Source organism: Thamnophis sirtalis, unplaced genomic scaffold (assembly GCF_051295495.1).
Source record: "Thamnophis sirtalis isolate CommonGarterSnake01/CBP01778 unplaced genomic scaffold, rThaSir2_p1.2 scaffold_12, whole genome shotgun sequence".
NCBI lineage: Eukaryota > Metazoa > Chordata > Lepidosauria > Squamata > Natricidae > Thamnophis > Thamnophis sirtalis.
The window spans coordinates 2,145,925-2,169,400 of NW_028261392.1; the positions used below are offsets into that span (position 1 = coordinate 2,145,925).

At 43.4% G+C, this 23,476-nt stretch overlaps 1 protein-coding gene across 2 annotated transcripts in view; it reads left to right on the forward strand.

Annotated features, from left to right (window-relative positions):
* Positions 1–12,698: 12,698 nt before the first annotated feature.
* The window catches only part of ENOX1 (ecto-NOX disulfide-thiol exchanger 1), a 295,080-nt gene continuing 284,302 nt past the window's right edge, over positions 12,699–23,476 (forward strand). For both annotated transcript variants that reach the window (XM_087726951.1, XM_087726952.1), the window contains exon 1: positions 12,699–12,793. The gene's annotated coding sequence lies outside the window, so the exon portion shown is untranslated. The remainder of the gene's footprint in view (positions 12,794–23,476) is intronic.

Sequence of the window (23,476 nt, forward strand, 5' to 3'; positions counted from 1 at the left end):
AAATTTGAATCCCACCACTGAAATAAATCCCTCCTAGCCTTATCCCAGATTAAAAATAAAATCTATCCCAACTCTTGCTTCAGTAGGTCAATTTGATTGCAGAATAGGTGGAAGGGAAGACCTCCTAAACCCGTGATGGCGAACCTATGGCACGACTGCCAGAGGTGGTCCCTCTCTGTGGGCATGCGTGCCATTGCCAATTTCTCTTCTATTTTCAGTGCTCCGGTCAGCTGGTCTTCGCGTGCGCCAGAGCACCAGAAAAACAGCCTGAAAACGCTCCCAAAACGGCCCCCAAATGCCCCCAACTTAGGCCATTTTCAGGTCATTTTGGGGCCATTTTTTTGGCTAAAAACAACCCCCAAAACCAGGCATGCGCACGCCAGCTAGTTTTCAGTTTCTGGCACTCTGGCATGCACACATGCACACACATTTTGGTTTGGGCACCCAGTGCCAAAAAGCTTGGCCATCCCTCAAGTTCTTTGAAACTCCACAACTGTTGGCGTGGAGCTCTCCATGGTGCTGAAAACAGTTAGCAATAGCAGTTAGACTTATATACCGCTTCATAGGGCTTTCAGCCCTCTCTAAGCGGTTTACAGAGTCAGCATATCACCCCCAACAACAATCCGGGTCCTCATTTTACCCACCTCGGAAGGATGGAAGGCTGAGTCAACCCTGAGCCTGGTGAGATTTGAACTGCAGAACTGCAGTCAGCTGAAGTAACCTGCAGTGCTGCATTTAACCATTGCGCCACCTCGGCTCTGTTCAAGGCATGGTGGTCCCCTTTTAGAGCCCTGCATGACATGGGCCCAGCTTATCTGAGGAACCTGTCAATGGGACTGGCCCACTCCACCCACGCTGGCAGAGGAGACACATGGTGGAACCCCATTGGTCAAGGAATCCTAGCTGATGGGGTCCAAGAGAAGAATCTTCTCTGCTATGGCTCCTGCGCTCTGAAACACCTTATCCTCCAGCTGATATCTGCTCCCACCCTTCGGGCCTTCCATAAGAGACCTGGCTCTGCCAGATGGCTTCAGGACCCAACGGGGGACTATCACACCGAAGGTGGTTGATGGACGAATAGCAGATCCCACCCACCCTGCCTGGACAGCCTGCTCCCACCCTCCCCATCTTAATTAAAATTTGCATTTTACTGTTATTAGTAATATTTAGATCTCACAATTTTAATATTTTAAATGTTGTAAGTCCAACCTGTACCACATCTATATGTATAGTATGTCTGTCTGTCTGTCTATCATCAATCTATCTATCATCTATCTATCTATCTATCTATCTATCTATCTATCTATCTATCTATCTATCTATCTATCTATCTATCTAATCTCTTTTTCTTCCCTCTAACCATCATCCATTTATCCACCCACCCACCTATCCACCTACCTGCCCTACCTCTCTGTCTGTCTGTCTGTCTGTCTGTCTGTCTGTCTATCTATCTATCTATCTATCTATCTATCTATCTATCTATCTATCTATCTATCTATCTATCTATCTATCACCTACCTACCTACCTACCTACCTACCTACCTACCTACCTACCTACCTACCTACCTATCTATCTATCTATCTATCTATCTATCTATCTATCTATCTATCTATCTACATCATCCATCACCTATCATCCATCTCTTTCTCTCTTCTATCTATCTATATCTATCATGTCTCTCTGTCATCCACCCATCCATCTCTCTCTCCCTGCCTACCTATCATCTTTCTACCTATCATCTCTCTCTTTCTCATCTATCTATCTATCTATCTATCTATCTATCTATCTATCTATCTATCTATCTATCTATCATCCATCTCTTTCTCTCTTCTTATATCTATCATCTCTCCCTCATCCATCTCTCTCCACCCACCACCCACCCATCCACCCACCCATCTATCATCCGTCTGTCTGTCCGTCCGTCCGTCCATCCGTCCATCCATCCATCCATCCATCCATCCATCCATCCATCCATCCATCCATCCATCCATCCATCCATCCATCCATCTATCTATCTATCTATCTATCTATCGTAACCATGTGTCTGTCTGTCCGTCCATCTACCTGTCTCTAGTCATCTGCCTACCTGTCTACCTATGTAAATCTAGATTCCCAGTTGAATGGCAGCAGGTGGTGGATTTCAGATTTGTGACCAAGGACAGGTAGCATTTTCCCTGCGATAGATTTCTGTATCCAATTCTGTGATGGAGAGGCTGAGGGGAATTAAGTAAGTGCAAAGCACTCCATGATGTCAGATGGATTCAGATTGGTTTATTAACCTCATTCCTGCAATAAGTCCATTCTCCAGCACAAAAGTTACCAGAAGGCCTCTTCCATTTCATACACAGCAGGATTTTTGCCGCAAAAAAGACATAAGACACACCGACGAGAGATGATCGTATCTTTTTAATTCCAAAAGGATTTCTAAGTAGCTTTTCTCTCAATTAGATGTAAATGGAATTGGTGGATTTGACCGCATTTGATCTCTTAAGACTTGAAAGGGAGGAAGAATTGGGAACAATTGATTATTAAATGGGGATCAAAATCTCGACAGACAAAATCAGAGATTAGACTAGTTATTAAATGATATTTTCTACATATATATCTATATTTTGCAGTGCCGGAGAGGGACTCTATCTTCTCAATCAGCGAGAAAACAAACAGATTTTAGATTATCTTGGGACGGGGACTTAATTCGGCTTCCGTTACAGTTAGATTCATCTGTTTGCTTCTGCTTTCTATTTAATTAGTGGTGAGCCCTATTTTGAAATATTATTATTTGGGGATGCCGCTGGTTTATTCATTATATCTAATGGGGTTTTAAACTATCTTTCATGCTAAATTATCTTTTCTGAGGCATTTCTCAAATACCACAAGAAGATTGTTTGAGACAACAACCTTTTAAAAATATGATTAATTATTATGTATACCACTTTCCATTTATTTCTTCATCACATTCGCTGTAAGATTTGAGACAAATGTTTCCTTATGTACAAGAGCCTTTGGGTTATTATGTCTTATTTCTATTTCGTTATAGCAGCACCGGGGCCAAATACAGATAAATCCTCAGCTTACGACGACTGTTGAGGTCAACATGCCCCACAGAGGTCCCTCCTATCTGATCCCCTTCTCTCCTTCTGTCTAATTCCTTAGCATCAGAGTGTTTTCAGGTGGGGAGGGGCAGTAGAATGTCTAAACTCCAATTCGCAGGCTGGATGAATCAAGCACTGGCCACACCCACACCCAAGTGGCAGTTGGAACATAGCTCTTTTCAGATGAGGAGGGGGAGTAGAACGTCTAACTCCATAGCATCTTAATAATACTATAAGAAATACTAATGATCTGATGGTCATTTTGAAAAATCCTTTCTTAGCAAGCACCTAGAAGCTAAGAGGAACATGCGTGCCAAATTCCAAGTTTTGTAGGCTTTATGGTTCTGGAGATTTTGTGATGATGCATGAGTGGTATTTCTTATATATATATATATATATATATATATACGCAAAAAGCAACGAAGAAGAGAACGAGAAAGCATATTGCATTATATAGGGAAAAATCACGCAATCTGACGTTTAGGTAAATCATTAAACCATGACTACTTAAATTAATATTAATTATTCTTAACGTTGCACTGATTGAGTGTCACTTTATAAATAAGGAGTGAGTGCTTTCATCTATAATCTAAGATGGTGACTAGGGAATAACGTTGCACCGAACAATTATTGCACATAAAGTGCCTAATTTAATAGAATAATTCCTAATTCAACATCAAATTCAATTCTTTAGGCTACAATTATATTTATCGCACCCCACTTATGATTTTGAAAATATCCAGCCAAAACATAACATTAATTAGGCCACATCATATGCGCAAATATCTTGTCCCACTCATATCTTTTTTTCATTTTTCTCCAATTCTCTTCAATTCTTGGAAACTGCCTGGACAAGTCCCTGCAGAGACTCGGAAAGATTTGAGATGGTGTCAGCTGGCAAATTTTATAGCCTTATAGAGTGCTCAGTTGTAGCTCTGTAGGGAGAAGACTTCTGGTACAGATAGTGCTCAACCTAAGGCCACAATGTTGTGGCCTGCCAGTGGTCAGAGGAGCTGGTGGCAGAGTCGGACAGTGAGGAGGTTGGGGAGGAACATGGGCCAGTCCTGGAGGCTGGGGAAGGTGCATTAGAGGCAGAGATGGGACCAAGGCCTTCTGGCAGTAATCAGGTGCCTAAGGAGCTAGACAGCAGTGAGGCAGAGGAACAGTTGGAGCCTGTTCCCAATGCGCGCATGCGCAGAGCTGCCAGAAGAAGAGAACAGCTAAGAAATCAGGGTCAACTTGAAAGTAAAATCACAGGTGGAAAGTGATTGGCCCCTTCCATAGGACATAAAATAAGAACCAAAGGGGAGTGGGCTTTTGCAGGAAACAATTCCTTCCTTCCTTCCTTCCTTCCTTCCTTCCTTCCTTCCTTCCTTCCTTCCTTCCTTCCTTCCTTCCTTCCTTCCTTCGTTAGATTCATTTTCAGGAGTGTGAAGATCTGTCTGAGAATCGCAGAGACTCTGTGCCCAGTCTTATAAATATGGCAGCTTTCCAAGATAGATAAGGTCTGTAGTCATAAATACTCCTTTGAAAGAGGCGTTTACCAGACCTTGGCTGAATGTGAATGAGAGGAATTCACATTTATTTAATAAAGGGGTTTTTGTCGGGACCAGGACTCTGCCTCCTGCTTTTTGGGGAAAGCCTCGGTCACAACACGCAATTTCTGTTGCTTCGTCCCATTTTACAACCTTTCTTTCCATAGCTGTAAAGAGAATCACTGCAGTTCTTAAGTTAGTAGCTGGTTGTTAAGTGAGCCTGTCATGAAAAAGCACCTTTGGGACAACCATGACCTGGATGACTGAGAATCTCTGTACACTTGTAGATGACATATTTTGCACAAATATATCCCTTGATATGGTGGCAGCAACAAGAGACACCCACAACGGTTATTTCGGGGATTTCAGACTGTGTAATTCTATCCAGAACAGGCTGAACAAACTCCAACAAAAAGAAGATTTTAAGGTTAAAGGAAATACGTTAATTGGCCTTGAATTCATACATTCAGATCAGGTTTCATACAAGTATAAGGAGATTCACCGGCCAGATTCTGGCAGATCCAGCAAAGAAGGTAGGCAGAATATATATTTTTTCAAGACTGCCTGAGTCAATTGCTCTCTGGATACCACTACCTGTGACCTTAATCTTGCGTAGCAGACCCTGATCAAAAGCTTGTTCAAGGTGGTTGACCCTCTACAATAGGAAAGTAATAGAGGGGGGATGTGAGAGCAGTCTCCCAGTATTTGAGGGGCTGCCCCAAAGAAGAGGGAGTCAAGCTATTATCCAAAGCACCCGAAGGCAGGACAAGAAGCAATGGGTGGAAACTGATCAAGGAGAGAAGCAACTTAGAACTAAGGAGAATCTTCCAACCAGTGAGGACAGCTGGCCTCCAGAAGTTGTGGGTGCTTCATCAGAGGAAAGACTGGACAGCCACTTGTCGGAAATGGTCTAGGGTCTCCTGCTTGAGCAGGGGGCTGGATTAAGACCTCCAAGGTTCCTTCCAGCTCTATTCTGATTCTGAGTTGGGAGGGACTTTAGAGGTCTTCTAGTTCAACCCCCTGCTGAAACAGGAGACCTACATGATCCCGGTCTTTTTTTTGAAAACTTCCAGTGTTGGAGCATTCTCAACTTCTGGAGGCAAGCTGTTCCACTGGTTAATTGTTTTCACTGTCAGGAAATTTCTCCTGAGTTCTAAGTTGCTTCTCTCCTTGATTAATTTCCACCCATTGCTTCTTGTCTTATCTTCAGGTGCCTTGGAGAATAGTTTGACTCCCTCTTCTTTGGGGCAGCTCCTCAAAATTGGAAGACCGCTATCATGTCTCCCCTAGTCCTTCTTTTCATTAAACTGGACTTACCCAATTCCTGCAACTGTTCTTCATATGTTTTAGTCTCCAGTATCCAAACAGCTGTGAACCATAACACATCTTCTCAATCTCCTTTGTCAGTAACTTTACACTTTTTGGTCAACGTGAGGTTGACCAAATGGTTGAAAATGAACCAGATCTTGAATAACTTGAAGAATGAGTCCCATAAAAGAATGAAATGGAGCGGAGCGGAAGAGCTAGAAGGGGCCTTGGAGATCTTCTAGTCCAGCCCCCTGCTCAGGCAGGAAACCCTATATACCATTTCAGACAAATGGTTGTCCAATCTCTTCTTCCTGAACATGTTGGATATTCTATCCCTAGGTGGAATAGTTTTAGACTATTGGCTTCAGGCGCCCATTAGCTGCGTGAGATAATAATGTTCTACCATCTGTATGATTGTAGGAAAGAGACTTTCTGGAGCAGGTTTTTAAAAATTCACAGAATGTAAATGTTCTGTCTTTGGGGGGTGGGAGAAAGCTTATCAAATATTCAAAAGTAGGTAGGGAAATAATGAAGAGCAGTATATTGTAACCGAGACGGATGACGCTAACGGAGATCAACAGAGGAGGCTGGGATGAAAGTGTGAATGTGTCGATATAACCCACCATCTCTCCATGCTGGGCTTGTTTCGTGCAATTTCTGCTCTCAACAATAGTCCTCTATTGTTGAAGAGCCGAGGTGGCGCAGTGGTTAAATGCAGCACTGCAGGCTACTGCTAGATCAGCAGTTCAGCGGTTCAAATCACACCGGCTCAAGGTTGACTCAGCCTTCCATCCTTCCGAGGTGGGTAAAATGAGGGACCCAGATTGTTGGGGGCAATATGCTGACTCTCTGTAAACCGCTTAGAGAGGCCTGAAAGGCCTATGAAGTGGTATATAAGTCTACTGCTATTGCTCTTTCCAAAAGGCAGCTTCCAGACAGAGCATCATTGCTTGCGTTCCCCTTAAATTGCATTCCTAGTTTACGTTTAGAGTCGTCTTCTCATCTCTTCTCTGTAATCCGTCTCCAGTGGGATGCCTTAAAACACGTGGCAGCATTTAGCTGGGTTCTTATTAATCTCCGGCTTTCTTAATAATATTGGCGCCGAAAACTGTATCATTTCGTAGGAAGACGCGCTACAGAGTGCAGATTGCTCATAAATTGCTCAGAGGCAGCTATTCCGGAAGACGTACAGCAGAGAGACCACGAGTATCTCCATGTTATACTTGCATTAAATGTCATCCAGCAATTTGTGCTCGCGGTATCTGCTCTTCTCTACTTGGGGCCTATGAATTATTGCTTCAGATAATAAATTCTGCATTTCCCCCCCCCCCCATCTTTTTTTTTCCTAGGTTGCTGGTTGCGTCAGATTACTCAGCTCAGTCTTCCATCTGATTCTATTTATTGCCAGCAATTTTGAATTTCTAACACTAATCCCTGACTAATTACAGCTGCTATTTTGGGAGGTTGGGGAATACCTGGATGAGAATCGCGTTCTCTGAGAAGGCGTAAATAGGATGGATTAGAATGGCTATTACCTGGTTTAATCTGTGCTTCTACTCATGTTATCTGGCTTCTCCTAAAAAAAAACAAAATTGAAGACTTAAGCAGTCTGGTGCAGGAATTTAAGTGCTGGGCTAGAAGCAGAGCGAGAGTTCGGTTCTAGTCTCATCTATCAAACAGGACACCTTAAATCAGGGGTGTCCAAACTTGGGAACTTTAAGACTTGTGGACTTCAACTCCCAGAATTCCCCAGCCAGCCAGCTGGGGAATTCTGGGAGTTGAAGTCCACAAGTCTTAAAGTTCCCAAGTTTGGACACTCCTGCCATAAATGAAAGAAAAGTGGGAGAGAACCAGAGGTGGGTTGCTCCCGGCTCGGCCCGGATCAGCTGAACTGGTAGTAGCGCCGGCAGGAGGCTCCGCCCACCCACCCGGACACTTCTACGCATGTGCAGAAGTGTCAAGCGCCCGAACCGGTAGTAAAAAAATTGCCAACCTACCACTGGAGAGAACGTAGTAGAGATAATCCTTGATTTACTACAGTTCATTGAGTGACCGTTCAAAAGGTATGGTGTGGTGGTCTAAAGGTGGAGCTCTCGCCTCACACTCGAGAGGCTGTGAGTTCGATCCTAGGTAGAGGCAGATATTTCTCTCTCTGGGCACGATGAGAATATATCTGCTGAACAAAACTCCGCATTGGCGACAGGGAATGGCATCCGGCCAGGAAACAGTCTGCTAGCCCAGACTCAGGGGGCTATCCCAGAGAAGAATGGCCTACTTTCCAAAAGCACCACAGGGCAGGACAAGGAGTGAGAGGTAGTAGATCCTTAAAGAGAGAAGCAACCTAGAACTGAGGAGAAATTTCCTGACACTGAGGACAATTAACCAGCGGAACAACTTGCCACCAGAAGTTGTGGGTGCTCCATCACTGGAGGTTCTGAAGGAGAGATTGGACAGCCACTTGTCTGAAATGGTATACGGCCTCCTGCCTGAGCAGTGGGTTGGACTAGAAGACCTCCAAGGTCCCATCCATGCCTGTTACTCTCTATTCTCAGTCCATGTTAAGTCCTGGGGACTGCCAGGAGTAGTCCTTATATTTTTTCTGGGCAAGATTTTGGAAGTGGCTTGCTATTTCTCAAAGACATTTGTCAAAGTGATGTCCACAAGCTCCTAAAACCCCCAAATCCCTTTAGAGCATTGGAAAAAGGGATCGATAGCCATTCAGGGATCAGGAATGCAATCTATTTCCCCCGGCGTTCAACAGTGGGTCTCTAACAGATTTCTAAACATTTAAAAACCCACCGAGGCTCCCAGTGAACAGTGCTGTTTTTAAGTAAGGTTTATACATGTTAGCACAGAGTATTAAAAAGGAAGGTTTTTTCTTTCTTTCTGTAATGTTTCCTTTTCTTTCCTGAATATTGGCAGTTTAAATTAACCCAATTGTTCATTAGTCATATACCTGCTAATAAAACCTGACAAACTTAATTGGGCATCCGTCAAAAATCCAGCCAGCGACTAAGTATTTATACTAAATTCACGAGGATGTAGTAGTGGCTGTGTTCTGGATGACTGTAAAGCAAATACTTTTTGATTTCCTTAAAATACTTTCCATTCCAGCCTGCCATTAATTTAATTACATTTAATTAGTATGGCAATAAAAGAGCCACTACCTTAATTCCCTAGTCTGTTTCCTGGAATTTTATTCCTAAGAGAAATAGGACAAGTTACTGATTAACCACCGAATGGGTCTGGAGGACAAGCAAGGCTGCAGTAATGGATGCTGTGCCACACACAAGCTGTGTATAGATTGTAAAATTAGCACCACTATTAATTATCGCCAACTCTTTGTCCTTTGACTTACCAAACCTAAAGCAAATGCTTTTACCTTCTTGGGTTTGTGACTCCAGAAAAGTCACTAAAAAAGTGGTTTGGTTCTCGACTTGCAACTGTTCACTTAATGACTGTCTGAAGTTACAACGGCAATGAAACAAGTGACTTACAACTGGTCCTCAGATTTACCACTGTTGCAACCTCCCATATCTTGTCGTCATGTGATCACAATTCAAGTGCTTGGAGAGCCGAGGTGGTGCAGTGGTTAGAGTGGTGTACTGGAGGCCACTGTTATCTGCAGTTCGGCGGTTCTAATCTCACCGGCTCAAGGTTGACTCAGCCTTCCATCCTTCCGAGGTGGGTAAAATGAGGACCCAGACTGTGGGGGCGATATGCTGACTCTTTAAACCGCTTAGGGAGGGCTGAAAGCCCTATGAAGCGGTATATAAGTCTAACTGCTATTGCTATTGCTATTGCTATTTGTTTAGGATGTTTGTAGAGTCCTAGGATTGTGTCACACCGGTTTGGTCTAATGGTTAATCCAAAAACCAGGGGATTGTGAGTTCTAATCCCAACAGGTATGAAAGCCAGCTAGGTGTCTTTGGGCCAATCACTAGGAGACAGTGAATTCTAGTCCTGTTTTAGGCATGAAAGCCAGCTGGGTGACTTTAGGCCAATCACCTGGAGACAGTGAATTCTAGTCCCACCTTAGGCATGAAAGCCAGCTCGGTGACTTTGGGTCAATCACCAGGAGACAGTGAATTCTAGTCCTGTCTTAGGCATGAAAGCCTGCTGGGTGATTTTAGGCCAATCACCAGGAGACAGTGAATTCTAGTCCTGTCTTAGGCATGAAAGCCTGCTGGGTGATTTTAGGCCAATCACCAGGAGACAGTGAATTCTAGTCCTGTCTTAGGCATGAAAGCCAGCTGGGTACACAGATGACTTACTCTCTGGAGACAAATATTTGTGGAGGTAAGACATCCCTAACACCCCTCAGGGTGTATGTTTTGTTAAGATACAGCCTTTTGTGCCTTCAAGTATCTTCTACTGTACTGCTGTAAAGTGGCTTCTACTGTACAGCACAGTGGAGTTGCCCTGGTAATGCCTTCACAGTACTCCACAAGGGGTCTCCCTCTGGTAATGGGGGAAAATCCAACTTTAGAAATTGGTCTGGACATTTCCCTCCCCCCTATAAATAAATACCCAGGCGATGCTGAGTTATCAGCTAGTTTATCATAATGAATGATTGCCAAGATTAGTGTAAGTGAAGAAAAGCCTGGGGCATTAGCATGTCATTTTGCCTTCTGCCATCCCATCCGAGAGTTTAATTATATTCTCTTCTCGGCTGGCAAACATGATCACGATACTTGAAAGGTGATTCAGTATCGCCTAATTTGTTTATATTAAAAAAAAAAGTCTTATGTAATTTGCACTCGGTTCGTCCGACTTTGAATCGTGGTAGGTCGGAGGTGATATCCCCCACCCCAGGAAAATCTATTTGCGTCTGCAGGGTTTATGTGGAATTGTCACATCAATAAATGTGCAGGAGACACAATGCCTCAGCTTGCGGGGGACCGAAGAGGAGGAGGAAAAAAAAGAAAAATTAAAACCAGAGACCTGGGAAGTTAATTTTATTCCCATGCCGAGAATGCTGAAAAGGGAGTTGGGTGTTTGCTTTGGCTCTGGTGGGGTTCCCCCCCTTTTTCCCTCGTGACCCGTCAAAACCGCGGTCGACTAAAGCGTGCCCGACGAAAGCGCGTACGTGACGTCATCAGCAGCGCGACAAATAAAATTAAAAAATAAATTAAATTAAAATTAAAATAAAATTAAAGCAAGCCGATTCACATAAAGGTAGGGGTTAGGTTTAGGGTTAGGGTTAGGTTAAGGGTTAGGGTTAGGGTTAGGGTTACGTTAAGCGTTAGGGTTAGGTTTAGGGTTAGGTTAAGGGTTAGCGTTAGGTTTAGCGTTAGGTTAAGGGTTAGGCTTAGGGTTAGGTTTAGGGTTAGGTTTGGGGGGGTTAGGGTAAGGTTTTCACTTTAATTTTAAATTACCGCTCACAACGCGATGTTTTCGTCGTGCTGTGATGATGTCACGTACGCGCTTTCGTCGAGCGCGCTTTAGCCTACCACGGTTTTGTGGTGGAAACCCTTTTTCCTACCAATAAATATGGAATTCATGTCTCATCGTGCATGCAACCTGTTTTGGGAAACCTCGCGGGAGATATCACACAAGTTATGTGATGAGTTTGAAATTAATCCAGGTTTCTGTTATGCTTGGTCATTCTCCATTCTGCACTGAAAATGGACAGTAGACACCTTAGCAAAGGCATTTTGATATGGAATCCTTACATTTGATCAGCCCAAAGGTGCATTTATTCATATTATAGAAAAACACCACCTCTTGAGACCCATTTTATAAAAAAAAAAATATATCACAGGAAATAGGCAAGTTTTTCTTTTAATTCTCTTTTTTTTTTATGTTCACATTCGTTAGTTTTTGTGTAATGCCTGGAAATTTTGGTTGCTAAGTGAAATATTTCTTAAGAGAGTTTTGCTTCGTTTTATTGAGGCCACAATGCTTAAGGCAGTGTTTCTCAATCTTAGCGACTTTAAGTCCTGTGGACTTCAACTCCCAGAATTCCCCAGCCAGCTATGCTGGCTGGGGGATTCTGGGAGTTGAAATCCACAGGAATTAAAGTCGCCAAGGTTGAGAAACACTGGCTTAAGGGAATGGTTGCAGTTGTTAAGTTAGTAACACAAGGTTGTTTAAGTGAATCTGGCTTCCCCCATTGACGACACTGGTCAGACGGTCGCAAAAGGGGAACACCGGGGGCACTGCAACCGTCATAAGTACATGCCAGTTTCCAAGCATCTGAATTTTGGCCATGTGACCAAGGAGATGCTGCAACGGTTGTAAGTGTGAACAATGGTCATAAGTCGCTTTTTTCAGTGATGTCGTAACTTTGAATGGTCACTAAATGAACAAGAATCATGAACAGAGCCTAGGTGGCGCAGTGGTTAGAGTGCTGTACTGCAGCCACTTCAGCTGACTGTTATCTGCAATTCAGCGGTTCTAATCTCACCGGCTCAGGGTTGACTCAGCCTTCCATCCTTCCGAGGTGGGTAAAATGAGGACCCGGATTGTTGTTGGGGGCAATATGCTGACTCTGTAAACCGCTTAGAGAGGGCTGAAAGCCCTAGGAAGCGGTATATAAGTCTAACTGCTATTGCTATTGCTATAGAATCACCTGTATTCCAAAGAAATGTATTTGTATATTTTTTTTTTGTTCTTTTAAATGCATCAGGCTTTTAACAAGAAACTCACGCCGAAGACACTAGTATAAATGGGGGAATGTGGTTATCTTTCACCAGATAGTTTAGCTGCCTTTTCTTTCTTTTCTTTTTCTTTTTAAAAAAAATTGCATTATTTTTATTTCAGAAATCTTGGATGGATGCTTTGGTTGAAATCCGAACCCCGATTTGCTGAAACTCGCTGACAAGAGATTTCCACCCGAGGAACCTCCTTGAAAAGTAAGTTAGCAATTACTTTCCCTCTCTCTCTCTCTCTCTCTCTCTCCCTCCCTCCCTCCCTCCCTCCCTCCTCTCTCTCTCTCTCTCTCTCTCTCTCTCTTTCTCTCTTTCTCTCTCCCTCCCTCTCTCTCTCTCTCTCTGGAAAATGTATGCAACGGGGATGTGTTTAAACAAATAATTGATGGGCATCAAAACAATGGCTGCCAGCGTGAATAAGCAGGCGTTCTGAAGCGCAATCGTCTGAATTTGCAGACGAGCCGTGTGTGCGGATTTGTGTGTGTGAGTGTGTTTACTCCTCCATTTTTATTGTTCAGCAGATGGCATGTGGAAATGCGTTGGGATTTGTAAAATAAGAAGTCGGGAGATTCTTAAGAGGTTATCCTAGCTTTTAAGATAGGCACGTGCAGGGTTATCCTCCAATTGCAACTATTTGGTATTGGTATTGGTATTTATTCGATTTGTTAAGCCGCCCTATTCCCGAAGGGACTCAGCTCACCTGTGCTGCCAGACACCATCGCCCCACACGCACTCACCACCTCCTATGCTGGCCACACCCACTCTCCTTCCCTAGGGCTTATTTTGGGGGTAGGGTTTATATTAGGCACACAGACAAAAACCAGACTGGGGCTTATTTTCGAGGTAGGTCATGTTTTTCAGGGAAACATTTCTAAGTACCTGTTGTTATATTTCTTTTACCTCTGGTGCACAGTTGCTGTCCGTGTTCCAAATAGCATCCAAAAGTAAATCAGAGTCCGAGCCAAAGGATTCCTCAAAGTTCCAATTGATTAAGAGAGACATGTTGGCACATCTGGGAAAACCCAAATCTGAAAGCTTCCCGGTTTCCCCCACCCAGTTGAAAGTTCCAGATCTTCCCCCCCCCCACACCCACCAGTCCATCCCATGATCCAATCTCCCACTGCCATGCTGGCAGCTTCCACCCATCCAGTTCCAGTCAGGTGCAGAGGTGCAGAGACAAAGGATGACCTTGGTTTCTAGAAAGAATGTTGTTATGGCTACATAGCATCTAACTCCGTACAATCCCCAACTCCCATTTTCCCCACAATAGAAAAAGGCATAGTAGAATAATAGAACGTGTGGCAGGCCTGAGATCCAAAAGAAAAGATGGCTACAGGCCTGACAGTTGCATTCTTCTAAATTTTTTATTCCTTCCTAAGACGGGGGTGTATTGCTTCTTCATGGGGGGGGGGAAGAGGATCCATCATATATGGGCCTTTCAAATGTACTGCGGTGATGTTTGTGCATTCGTCACATCTCCCAGTAGTACGTACTTAATCCTTGCTGTGCAGGATTGGCCCCCAACGCATGTTTTTAAGGCGATCACAGCCTTAAAAGGCGTGTTCCTCATCTCTGTTGCTCTTGTTGTAAGAAAATGGTGCTTTTGATCAAGGCTGCCTGTGGAATCCCAGAATTAAAAGGAGCTCGGTGACCACAATCATTTATTCCAATCAAGTAAATGTTGCCTGGAGATTTGTTTTCTTTTTTTCATTTATTTTTTAGCGGTGGGCTTCGGAGCTTAATTTTCTTCCACCCGGCTTTCACTTTAGTTAGGAAAGGAGGAGAGAGGGACATTTTAGGTCATGTTGATGGATGGGTCTTCCGCAGCGTGCTCTAATTGGGGCGCGTTGAATTTCGTCCGCTGTGTGTGGTTGTGTGTGTGTCCCTCCCCCCCAACACACACTTTGGCAGACTTGCAAGGCAGACAAAGTGCATTCGCGAGGGGGGGGGGCAAGGAGAGAGAAGGGAAAGGTCAGAATTAATGATCTGCTTGGAAAAGCCAGGGATATTTTTAGTTGTCCACGGCCTTCAAAGGCCGTTAGGCTGTTCTTAGCAAGAGGAAATGTGCCAAGAAGTCATAGGTCCAATCAGATTCAGGGACGCAGAATCAATCAATCAATCTATCTATCTATCTATCTATCTATCTATCTATCTATCTATCTATCTATCTATCTATCTATCTATCTATCAAATCTATCTATCAAATCTATCTATCCCCCTCTCTGTATCTTATCTATCTATCTATCTATCTATCTATCTATCTATCTATCTATCTATCTATCTATCTATCTATCTTCTATCTATCTATCTTTATCTCCATCCATCGATACAGGATGTATCTATGTGTCCCTCTTATCTCATCTATATCCATCCATCCATCCATCCATCCATCCATCCATCCATCCATCCATCCAATGAGGCGGTTATCTATCTATCCATCTTTCTCTTTCATCTCTCATCTCTCATCTCTCATCTCTCTCTTTCTCCCTATCCATCCATCCATCCATCCATCCATCCATCCATCCATCCATCCATCCAATGAGTTATCTATCTATCCATCTTTCTCTTTCATCTCTCTCCCTCCCTCCCTCCCTCCATCCATCCAATAAGGGGGTATCTATCTATCCATTTTTCTCTCCCATCCATCCATCCATCCATCCAACCATCCATCCATCCATCCATCCATCCATCCATCCATCCATCCATCCATCCATCCATCCATCCATCCATCCATCCATCCATCCATCCATCCATCTATCTATCTATCTATCTATCTATCTATCTATCTATGCATCTATCTCATCCATCATCTGTCTATCATCTCTCTCTCTCTTCTATCTATCTATCTATCTATCTATCTATCTATCTATCTATCTATCTATCTATCTATCTATCTATCTATCTATCTATCTGTCTATGCATCTATGCATCTATCTCATCCATCATCTGTCTATCATCTCTCTCTCTCTCTCCTATCTATCTATCTATCTATCTATCTATCTATCTATCTATCTATCTATCTATCTATCTATCTATCTATCTATGCATCTATGCATCTATCTCATCCATCATCTGTCTATCATCTCTCTCTCTCTCTCCTATCTATCTATCTATCTATCTATCTATCTATCTATCTATCTATCTATCTCCATCCCTCCATCCATCTATCTGCATGCATGCATGCATGCATGCATACATACATACATACATACATACATACATATGCAGGCATCTATACAAATATGCAAAAAATTTGAACAGCTTAATGGATGCTACAGTCGTGATTATTAAGTCCCGTCATCCCCTTTCTTCTTTTGCTCTTATCTGGTATCTTGTATAATGCCAACCATTGTCATTTACTTGAAATTTAAGGATTGGGTTTATTTTCTGCCAGACCATTTGGAAGGAAGGAAGGAAGGAAGGAAGGAAGGAAGGAAGGAAGGAAGGAAGGAAGGAAGGAAGGAAGGACTAGCAATAGACTTAGACTTATACCTCAGAAGAATGGAAGACTGAGTCATCCTTGAACCGGTCAGGATCGAACTGCTGACAGTGGGCAGAGTTAGCCTGCAATACTGCATTCTAACCACTGGGAGGGAGGGAAGGAAGGAAGGACTAGCAATAGTATTTAGACTTATACCTCAGAAGAATGGAAGGCTGAGTCAACCTTGTGCCAGTCATGATCGAACTGCTGACAATCAGGAGAGTTAGCCTGCACTACTGCATTCCAACCACTGTGCCACCAGGGCTCTTAACACGAAGTGCCCTCCCTTGCTTTCCCTGTGATTATGCATTTATTGTGGGAATCTTCCATCTTTATTTTCTCTTTCACCAGCAAATGGATTCTTTCCTACAGGAAGAAGGTCCCTTGGCGGTGGTGGGGGAGGGGAGGGGAACCCTTTGCCTATTTTAGAATATTTAGCGCTGCATTTTTTTTTAAAAAAGCAGGTCATTTAAAGGCTTCCTGAACATGGGGGAAAGAAAGATGTTTTCTTTTTTAAAAACGATTACGTTTGCTCTGTGATGATGCAGAACTTTGCAAAGGAATTAAATGAATGTTCTTGAGGTCGGTTCTCTGGCGGCCTCCCATCCATGCGCAGATGGAAGTCAGTGCATGGCGAGTGATGAACGATGTACAGCCGGAGTGGGATTTAGATCTCTGCAATTGGAACAGGCTTCTCCTCTCCTCCAGCAATTACCCTACTGAGGACTCTTTCCTCCTCAGAAAGGAATGTGGAACATCTTTCAAAAATGGCTTCAGGGAGAAGGAGAATCTAAGTGAGATACACGGATGTCCCTGTTTCACCCCAAGACTGAATCTCCCTCGGCTGGCTGCAGAATTTGGCAAAAGTAGCAGTACCCCTCCCTTCCTTTCCCTTCCCCCTTTCCTTTCCTTTCCTTTCCTTTCCTTTCCTTTCCTTTCCTTTCCTTTCCTTTCCTTTCCTTTCCTTTCCTTTCCTTTCCTCTCCTCTCCTCTCCTCTCCTCTCCCTCTCCTCTCCTCTCCTCTCCTTACCACTTCCTTCTCCTCTCCACTTCCTTCTCTCCCTTCCCCTCAACCTGCCTTTCCTCCTCTCCGCTCCTCTCCCTTCCCCACACCTTTCCCTTCCCTTCCCCTCTCCTCTCCCTCTCCCTCAACCTGCCTCTCCTCTCCTCCTCTCCTCTCCCTCTCCCTCAAACTGCCTTTCCTCCTCTCCGCTCCTTTCCCTTCCCCATTCTTCTCTCTTCCCCTCTCCTCTCCCTTCCCCTAAACCTGCCTCTCCTCTCCTCTTCTCCTCTCCCTTCCCCACTCCTTTCCCTTCCCTTCCCCTCTCCTCTCCCTCTCCCTCAAACTGCCTCTCCTCTCTTCCTCTCCTCTCCCTTCCTCATTCTTTTCCCTTCCCCTCTCCTCTCCCTTTCCTTCAACCTGCCTCTCCTCTCCTCTCCCTTCCCCTCAATTGTCTTCTCCTCTCCCTTCACCTCTCCTCTCCCTTCCCCTCAACCTTCTCCTCCTCTCCTCTCTCTTCCCCTCTCTCCTCTCCCTTCCCCATTCTTCTCCCTTCACCTCTCCTCTCCCTTCCCTCAACCTTCTCCTCCTCTCCTCTCCTCTCCCTTCCCCATTCTTCTCCCTTCCCCTCTCCTCTCCCTTCCCCTCAACCTTCCCCTCCTCTCCTCTCCTCTCCCTTCCCCATTCTTCTCCCTTCCCCTCTCCTCTCCCTTCCCCTCAACCTTCCCCTCCTCTCCTCTCCTCTCCCTTCCCCATTCTTCTCCCTTCCCCTCTCCTCTCCCTTCCCCTCAACCTTCCCCTCCTCTCCTCTCCTCTCCCTTCCCCATTCTTCTCCCTTCCCCTCTCCTCTCCCTTTCCTTCAACCTGCCTCTCCTCTTCCCCTTAACCTGTCTCTCCTCTCCCTTCCCCTCAACCTTCTCCTCCTCCTTTCCTTCAACCTGCCTCTCCTCTCCTCTCCACCTCCCCATCCCCTTTTCCTTCCCTTCCTTTCTCCTCCCCGCCCTACAGAAAGAGGAGGAAAGCAAAATCTGGGAATGCATGCCATTTTTGTTATGCTCGTTGGATGCTTAGAATGGATCAGTTCATGGTCCTCCACTGACTTGGCAAAGATATAATGACAACCTCATTATGGGGAAATCAGGGGAAACGAAAGGAAATCTGTCTTCAGATTATTTTCCCGCGCCTCAAGGAGGTATAAAAGCTGGAGGGAGAAGCAGGATCCCCCCAAAAGCTCTTGTGGGGTTGTAATGTCTTCTCTTACTCTCTCGGTTTTGGGTGCCTTTAAGAAAACATCTCAAGGAAATGAACACTTTCTGTTTGGCAGCCTATCCGTTATATGATTTCCGAGGGAGCCGACTGTATTACATCACTTTTGAATGTATGTTCTATTGGAAAAATTGAATTTCCCAGAATGAGGATTGATTTGTTTGTAAATTCCAAGCTATACAACAGTGCTAAGAATTGGCAATTTTTACCACCTGTATTTTTTATATATACCTCATATATAAATCTCTGAAAGTGCAGAGGCAAATCTGGTGATTTTAAAAAATACTTCCCTCGGTCTTCCTCCCTCCCTCCCTCCCTCTCTCTCTCTCCTTAGCCTGTCAAATAGCACGTTGGTTCAGCAGCTTATAACACAGCATTACATCAAAATTAAGATGAGTGACAATGTAATATAAAATATAAAACAAAATAATAAAATAAATGCATAGAATAGGAATGGAATGGAATAAGGAATAGAACAAGGAGTAGATAGAATAAAGAATAGGATAGGATAGGGTAGGGTAGAATAGGGAATAGAATAGAATAAGGACTAGACACTAGAATATAGAATAGAATAAGGAATAGAATAGAATGGAATGGAATGAAATGGAATAGAATAAATAAGGAATTGAATAGAATAGAGAAGAATACAACAGAACAGAATGGAATGGAACAGAACAGAATAGAGGATAGGATAGATAGGATAGGATAGATAGGATAGGATAGGATAGATAGGATAGGATAGATAGGATAGGATAGATAGGATGGGATGGGATAGGATAGGATAGAAGAATAGGGAATAGAAGAAGGACTAGAATAAGCACTAGAATAAAATAAGGACTAGAATGGAATGGAATGAAATGGAATAGAATAAATAAGGAATAGAGTAGAATAGAATGGAAGAATAGAATAGAATAGAACAGAGGATAGGATAGGATAGAGTATAGGATAGGATAGGATAGGATAGGATAGGGAATAGAAGAAAGACTAGAATAAGCATTATAATAGAATAAGGACTAGAATGGAATGAAATGGAATAGAATAAATAAGGAATAGAACAGAACAGAACAGATGATAGGATAGGATAGAGAATAGGATAGAATAGAATAGGCAAAAATAATAAGGACTAGAATAAATAAGGAATAGAATAGAATAGAATGTTTAGGACTTCAATGCTGCCTCACTCCCAAAGACCATTGGTGAATTACGGAACCTATTTCAGTAAAGGAATAATTAAAAACAAACAAACAAAGAAAGCAAAATAGCACAATGTAATTAAATTGCATATACAACAAACTTGATGCTTAAGGAACACCCAAAATTAGCAACAGGGAACCCTTCCCACGAATATTCTCCCCTCTAGGCTGTCTGAAAAATATCCAAATGCCTTCCTAGCAAACCTTCCAGATTTGAAAACAGAAAAGTGAAGAGGTTTGATCCTGGGCAAATCTGAACCAGCTGATGGCGTCATTGATCATGGAATAATAGGAAAACAAGGTGGTCTTGGATATTATGGGGATCTTCAGCTGCAACTCAAGAAGCGGGTGGCAAAACCTGAGTGACACATTAAAGACACATTGAAATATATTCTCCACTCGGGTGGCATTTTTTGGGGGGGAGAATGGGGGGGCAGACCCAAATGAATCAGCTTGGGTGGGTTAGGGCCCTGATGGCGAACTTATGGCACATGTGTCAGAAGTGGCACGCAGAGCCCTCTGTGGGCACACGCATCATCGCCAGCTGCTGTTCTGGTTTCCAGAGCGCACATGTGTGCTGCCCAGCTGGTCTTTGGGGGTTCCAGAGCCCCGGAGAACAGTCCAAAAAACAGGCCATTTTTCGGGCTGTTTTCAGGCCATTTTGTGGGGGCATTTTCAGGCCATTTTTTTGGCTATTTGGGGGGGGGCAGCCTGAAAAACGGCCTGAAAATTTGTGGGGGCATTTTCAGGCCATTTTGTGGCTATGGGGGGAAAACAGCCTGAAAAACGGCATGGAAATGACCCAAAAATGGCCCGAAAAATGGCAAAAATTGGCCAAAAAACAGGCATGCACGCACTAGCCAGCTGGTCTTTGATTTTCCAGCACTCCAACATGCATGCATGCATGCCCTTGCATGCATGCTCCCCATGAGCCGAGGTGGCGCAGTGGGTAGAGTGCAGTACTGCAGGCCACTTCAGCTGACTGCTAGTTCAGCGGTTCAAATCTCACCAGCTCAGGGCTGACTCAGCCTTCCATCCTTCCGAGGTGGGTGAAATGAGGACCCGGATTGTTGTTGGGGGCAATATGCTGATTCTGTAAACCGCTTAGAGAGGGCTGAAAGCCCTATGAAGCGGTATATAAGTCTAACTTCTATTGCTATTACTGTCAGGAAACTCCTCCTTAATTCCAAGTTGCTTCTCTCCTTGATTAGTTTCCATCCGTTGCTTCTTGTCCTGCCTGAACGTGCTTTGGAGAATAGGTTGACTCCCTCTTCTTTGTGGCAACCCCTGAGATATTGGAAGGCTGCTTATAATGTCCCCTCTAGTCCTTCTTTTCGTTAAACTCGACACACCCAGTTCCTGCAACCGTTCTTTATATGTTTGAACCTCCAGTCCCCTAAACCTCTTTGCTGCTCTTCTCTGCATTCTTTCTGGCATCTCAAGATCCTTTTTAATTCAGTTTACTTAATTCAGTTTTCATGTGCAGACACTTTCTCTTCGTACTGCTCTACCTCCTCTCCCTCCCTCCCCAGATGTGTGAGAATTTGAGGAGGACAGCTGTTCCAATGACATAGCCAGGGAAGATTTTAATGTGGGTGTGACACAGCAGGGGAAGTCTCAAAGTTAATGTACTTTGGGCTGTTTGTCTTGGCAGGGGAGGAAAGGCCCACAGTAGCCATCAGGAGATCTTCCCAGATGCTCTCAAACAACAACCCCCCCCCGCCCCCAATGTAATAAGGTTCAAGACTTTGGATCCAGTTTCACGAAGAGCCCTGGCCATTCCCAGACTTTCTGCCCGGCCTCCTCTGCTGTGTGAAGAATGTGTTGGACTTCTGTCTTGAGAAAGGGCTTCGTAATGATAAGAGTTGGCTCTTTGACTTTCCCTTGGCTTTCGCCCCAAAGGGAAAAGATAATCAGATTAGGAAGTCAGTAGTACTGGGAGGTGTAGTAAAAATGTTCTCTGTTTTTGAACATACCTTGGGCAACAATGCAGACATTTTCATCTTTGGAAAAAGGGCTTTGGTAGACATTGTATTGTATTGTGTTGTGTTGTGTTGTGTTGTGTTGTGTTGTGTTGTGTTGTGTTGTGTTGCACTGCACTGCACTGCACTGTATTGAAATAATTATTTTTTTATTTTATTTTATTTTATTATTTTATTTTATTTATTTTATTTATTTTATTTATTATTTTATTTATTTTATTTATTTTATTTATTATTTTATTTATTTTATTTATTTTATTTATTTTATTTATTTTATTTATTTTATTTATTTTATTTATTTTATTGTATTTATTTTATTTTATCTTGTTTTATTTTGTTTTATTATTTTATTTTTTATTTTATTTTATTTTATTTTTATTTTATTATTTTATTATTATTTTTATTATTTTATTTTATATTATTTTATTTTATATTATATTATTTTATATTATATTATATTATTTTATTTTATTTTATTTTATTATTTTATTTTATTATTTTATTTTATTATATTATATTATTTATTTTTTATTAGTTGACTTACAACCCCAATGGAGTCCAACATTTCTGTTGTTAAGTGGGACATTTGCTAAGTGAGTTTTGCCCCATTCTACAACCTTTCTCACCTTGGTTGTTAAGTGAATCTTCTGCCGTTGTTAAGTTAGTGACACGGTCATGGAGTGAATCGGGCTTCCTTGTCAGACGGTGGCAAAAGGGATCACATGACCCCAGGAGACTGAAACTGTCATAAGTACATGCCAGTTCCCAAGCATCTGCATTTTGATCACATGACCTCAGGGTCATGTGATCGTAAGTGGGAACAATGGTCCCAGGGCCCTTTTTTCAATGCCGTTGTAACTTTGACCAGTCCCTAAATGAACTGTTGGAAGAGGTACCTGCCATTGGCTCTGACCTCGGAGAGTGGGGGCGCAACAAGCATTTTGTGATGGTCACACAAACAATAGTTGTAGACTTGTAGTTAGGCTCTCAGTTGGGCCTCTCCAGTGTGTCACAAAGAGCCTCTCTCTCTCTCTCTCTTTTTTTGGCAATATCTTTGAAGTGATATAAAATCTGGTAGCTTTTAAAAAATGTTTCGTTCTGATTTTAATTGGGATATATTAAGCCAGTAACAAGATGGCTTTTCAGGAACCATCTGGTAGGGGATCACCCAGTTCCTCCTCTGGCATCTGTTTAGTGGCAAGAAAGGAGGAGGCGCCTCTTCCTATACGACTCGGCTAATTTTAGGAAGACATTCCGGCTGTATGGCGAGTGGGGTTGAGCTGCAAGGGGGAAATAATTGAGAAGGATTTGGAGAAGAAAGAAAAATGCTAGAATGGGATATGTAAATCCTTCTTCTTCTTCTTCTTCTTCTTCTTCTTCTTCTTCTTCTTCTTCTTCTTCTTCTTCTTCTTCTTCTCTCCTCCTCCTCCTCCTCCTCCTCCTCCTCCTCCTCCTCCTCCTCCTCCTCCTCCTCCTCCTCCTCCTGTTGAGTTCAAACTGGAAAATAATTGAGAAGAATTTGAAGAGAAGAAAAATGCTAGAATGGGATATGTAAATAATAATCCTCCTCCTCTCTCCCTCCTCCCTCCTCCTCCTCCTCCTCCTCCTCCCTCCTCCTCCTCCTCCTCCTCCTCCTCCTCCTCCTCCTCTCCTCCTCCTCCTCCTCCTCCTCCTCCTTGAATTGAATTGAATTTATTATATTTCTATGCCGCCCATTTCCCCTAAGGGGACTCAGGGCGGCTCACAATCCAAGTCAGGGAAGGGATACAGATAAGGAATAAAAAAGACGAACAGAACAATACACAGTTTAAAAAGCACACAACAACCATCCCATTCGAGGGGTGGGGGCAAAAGCTCTTTAGCCCCAGGCCTGTCGGAACAGCCAGGTTTTAAGGGCTTTGCGGAAGGCCTGGAGGGTGGTGAGGGTTCGAATCTCCATGGGGAGCTCGTTCCAGAGGGTCGGAG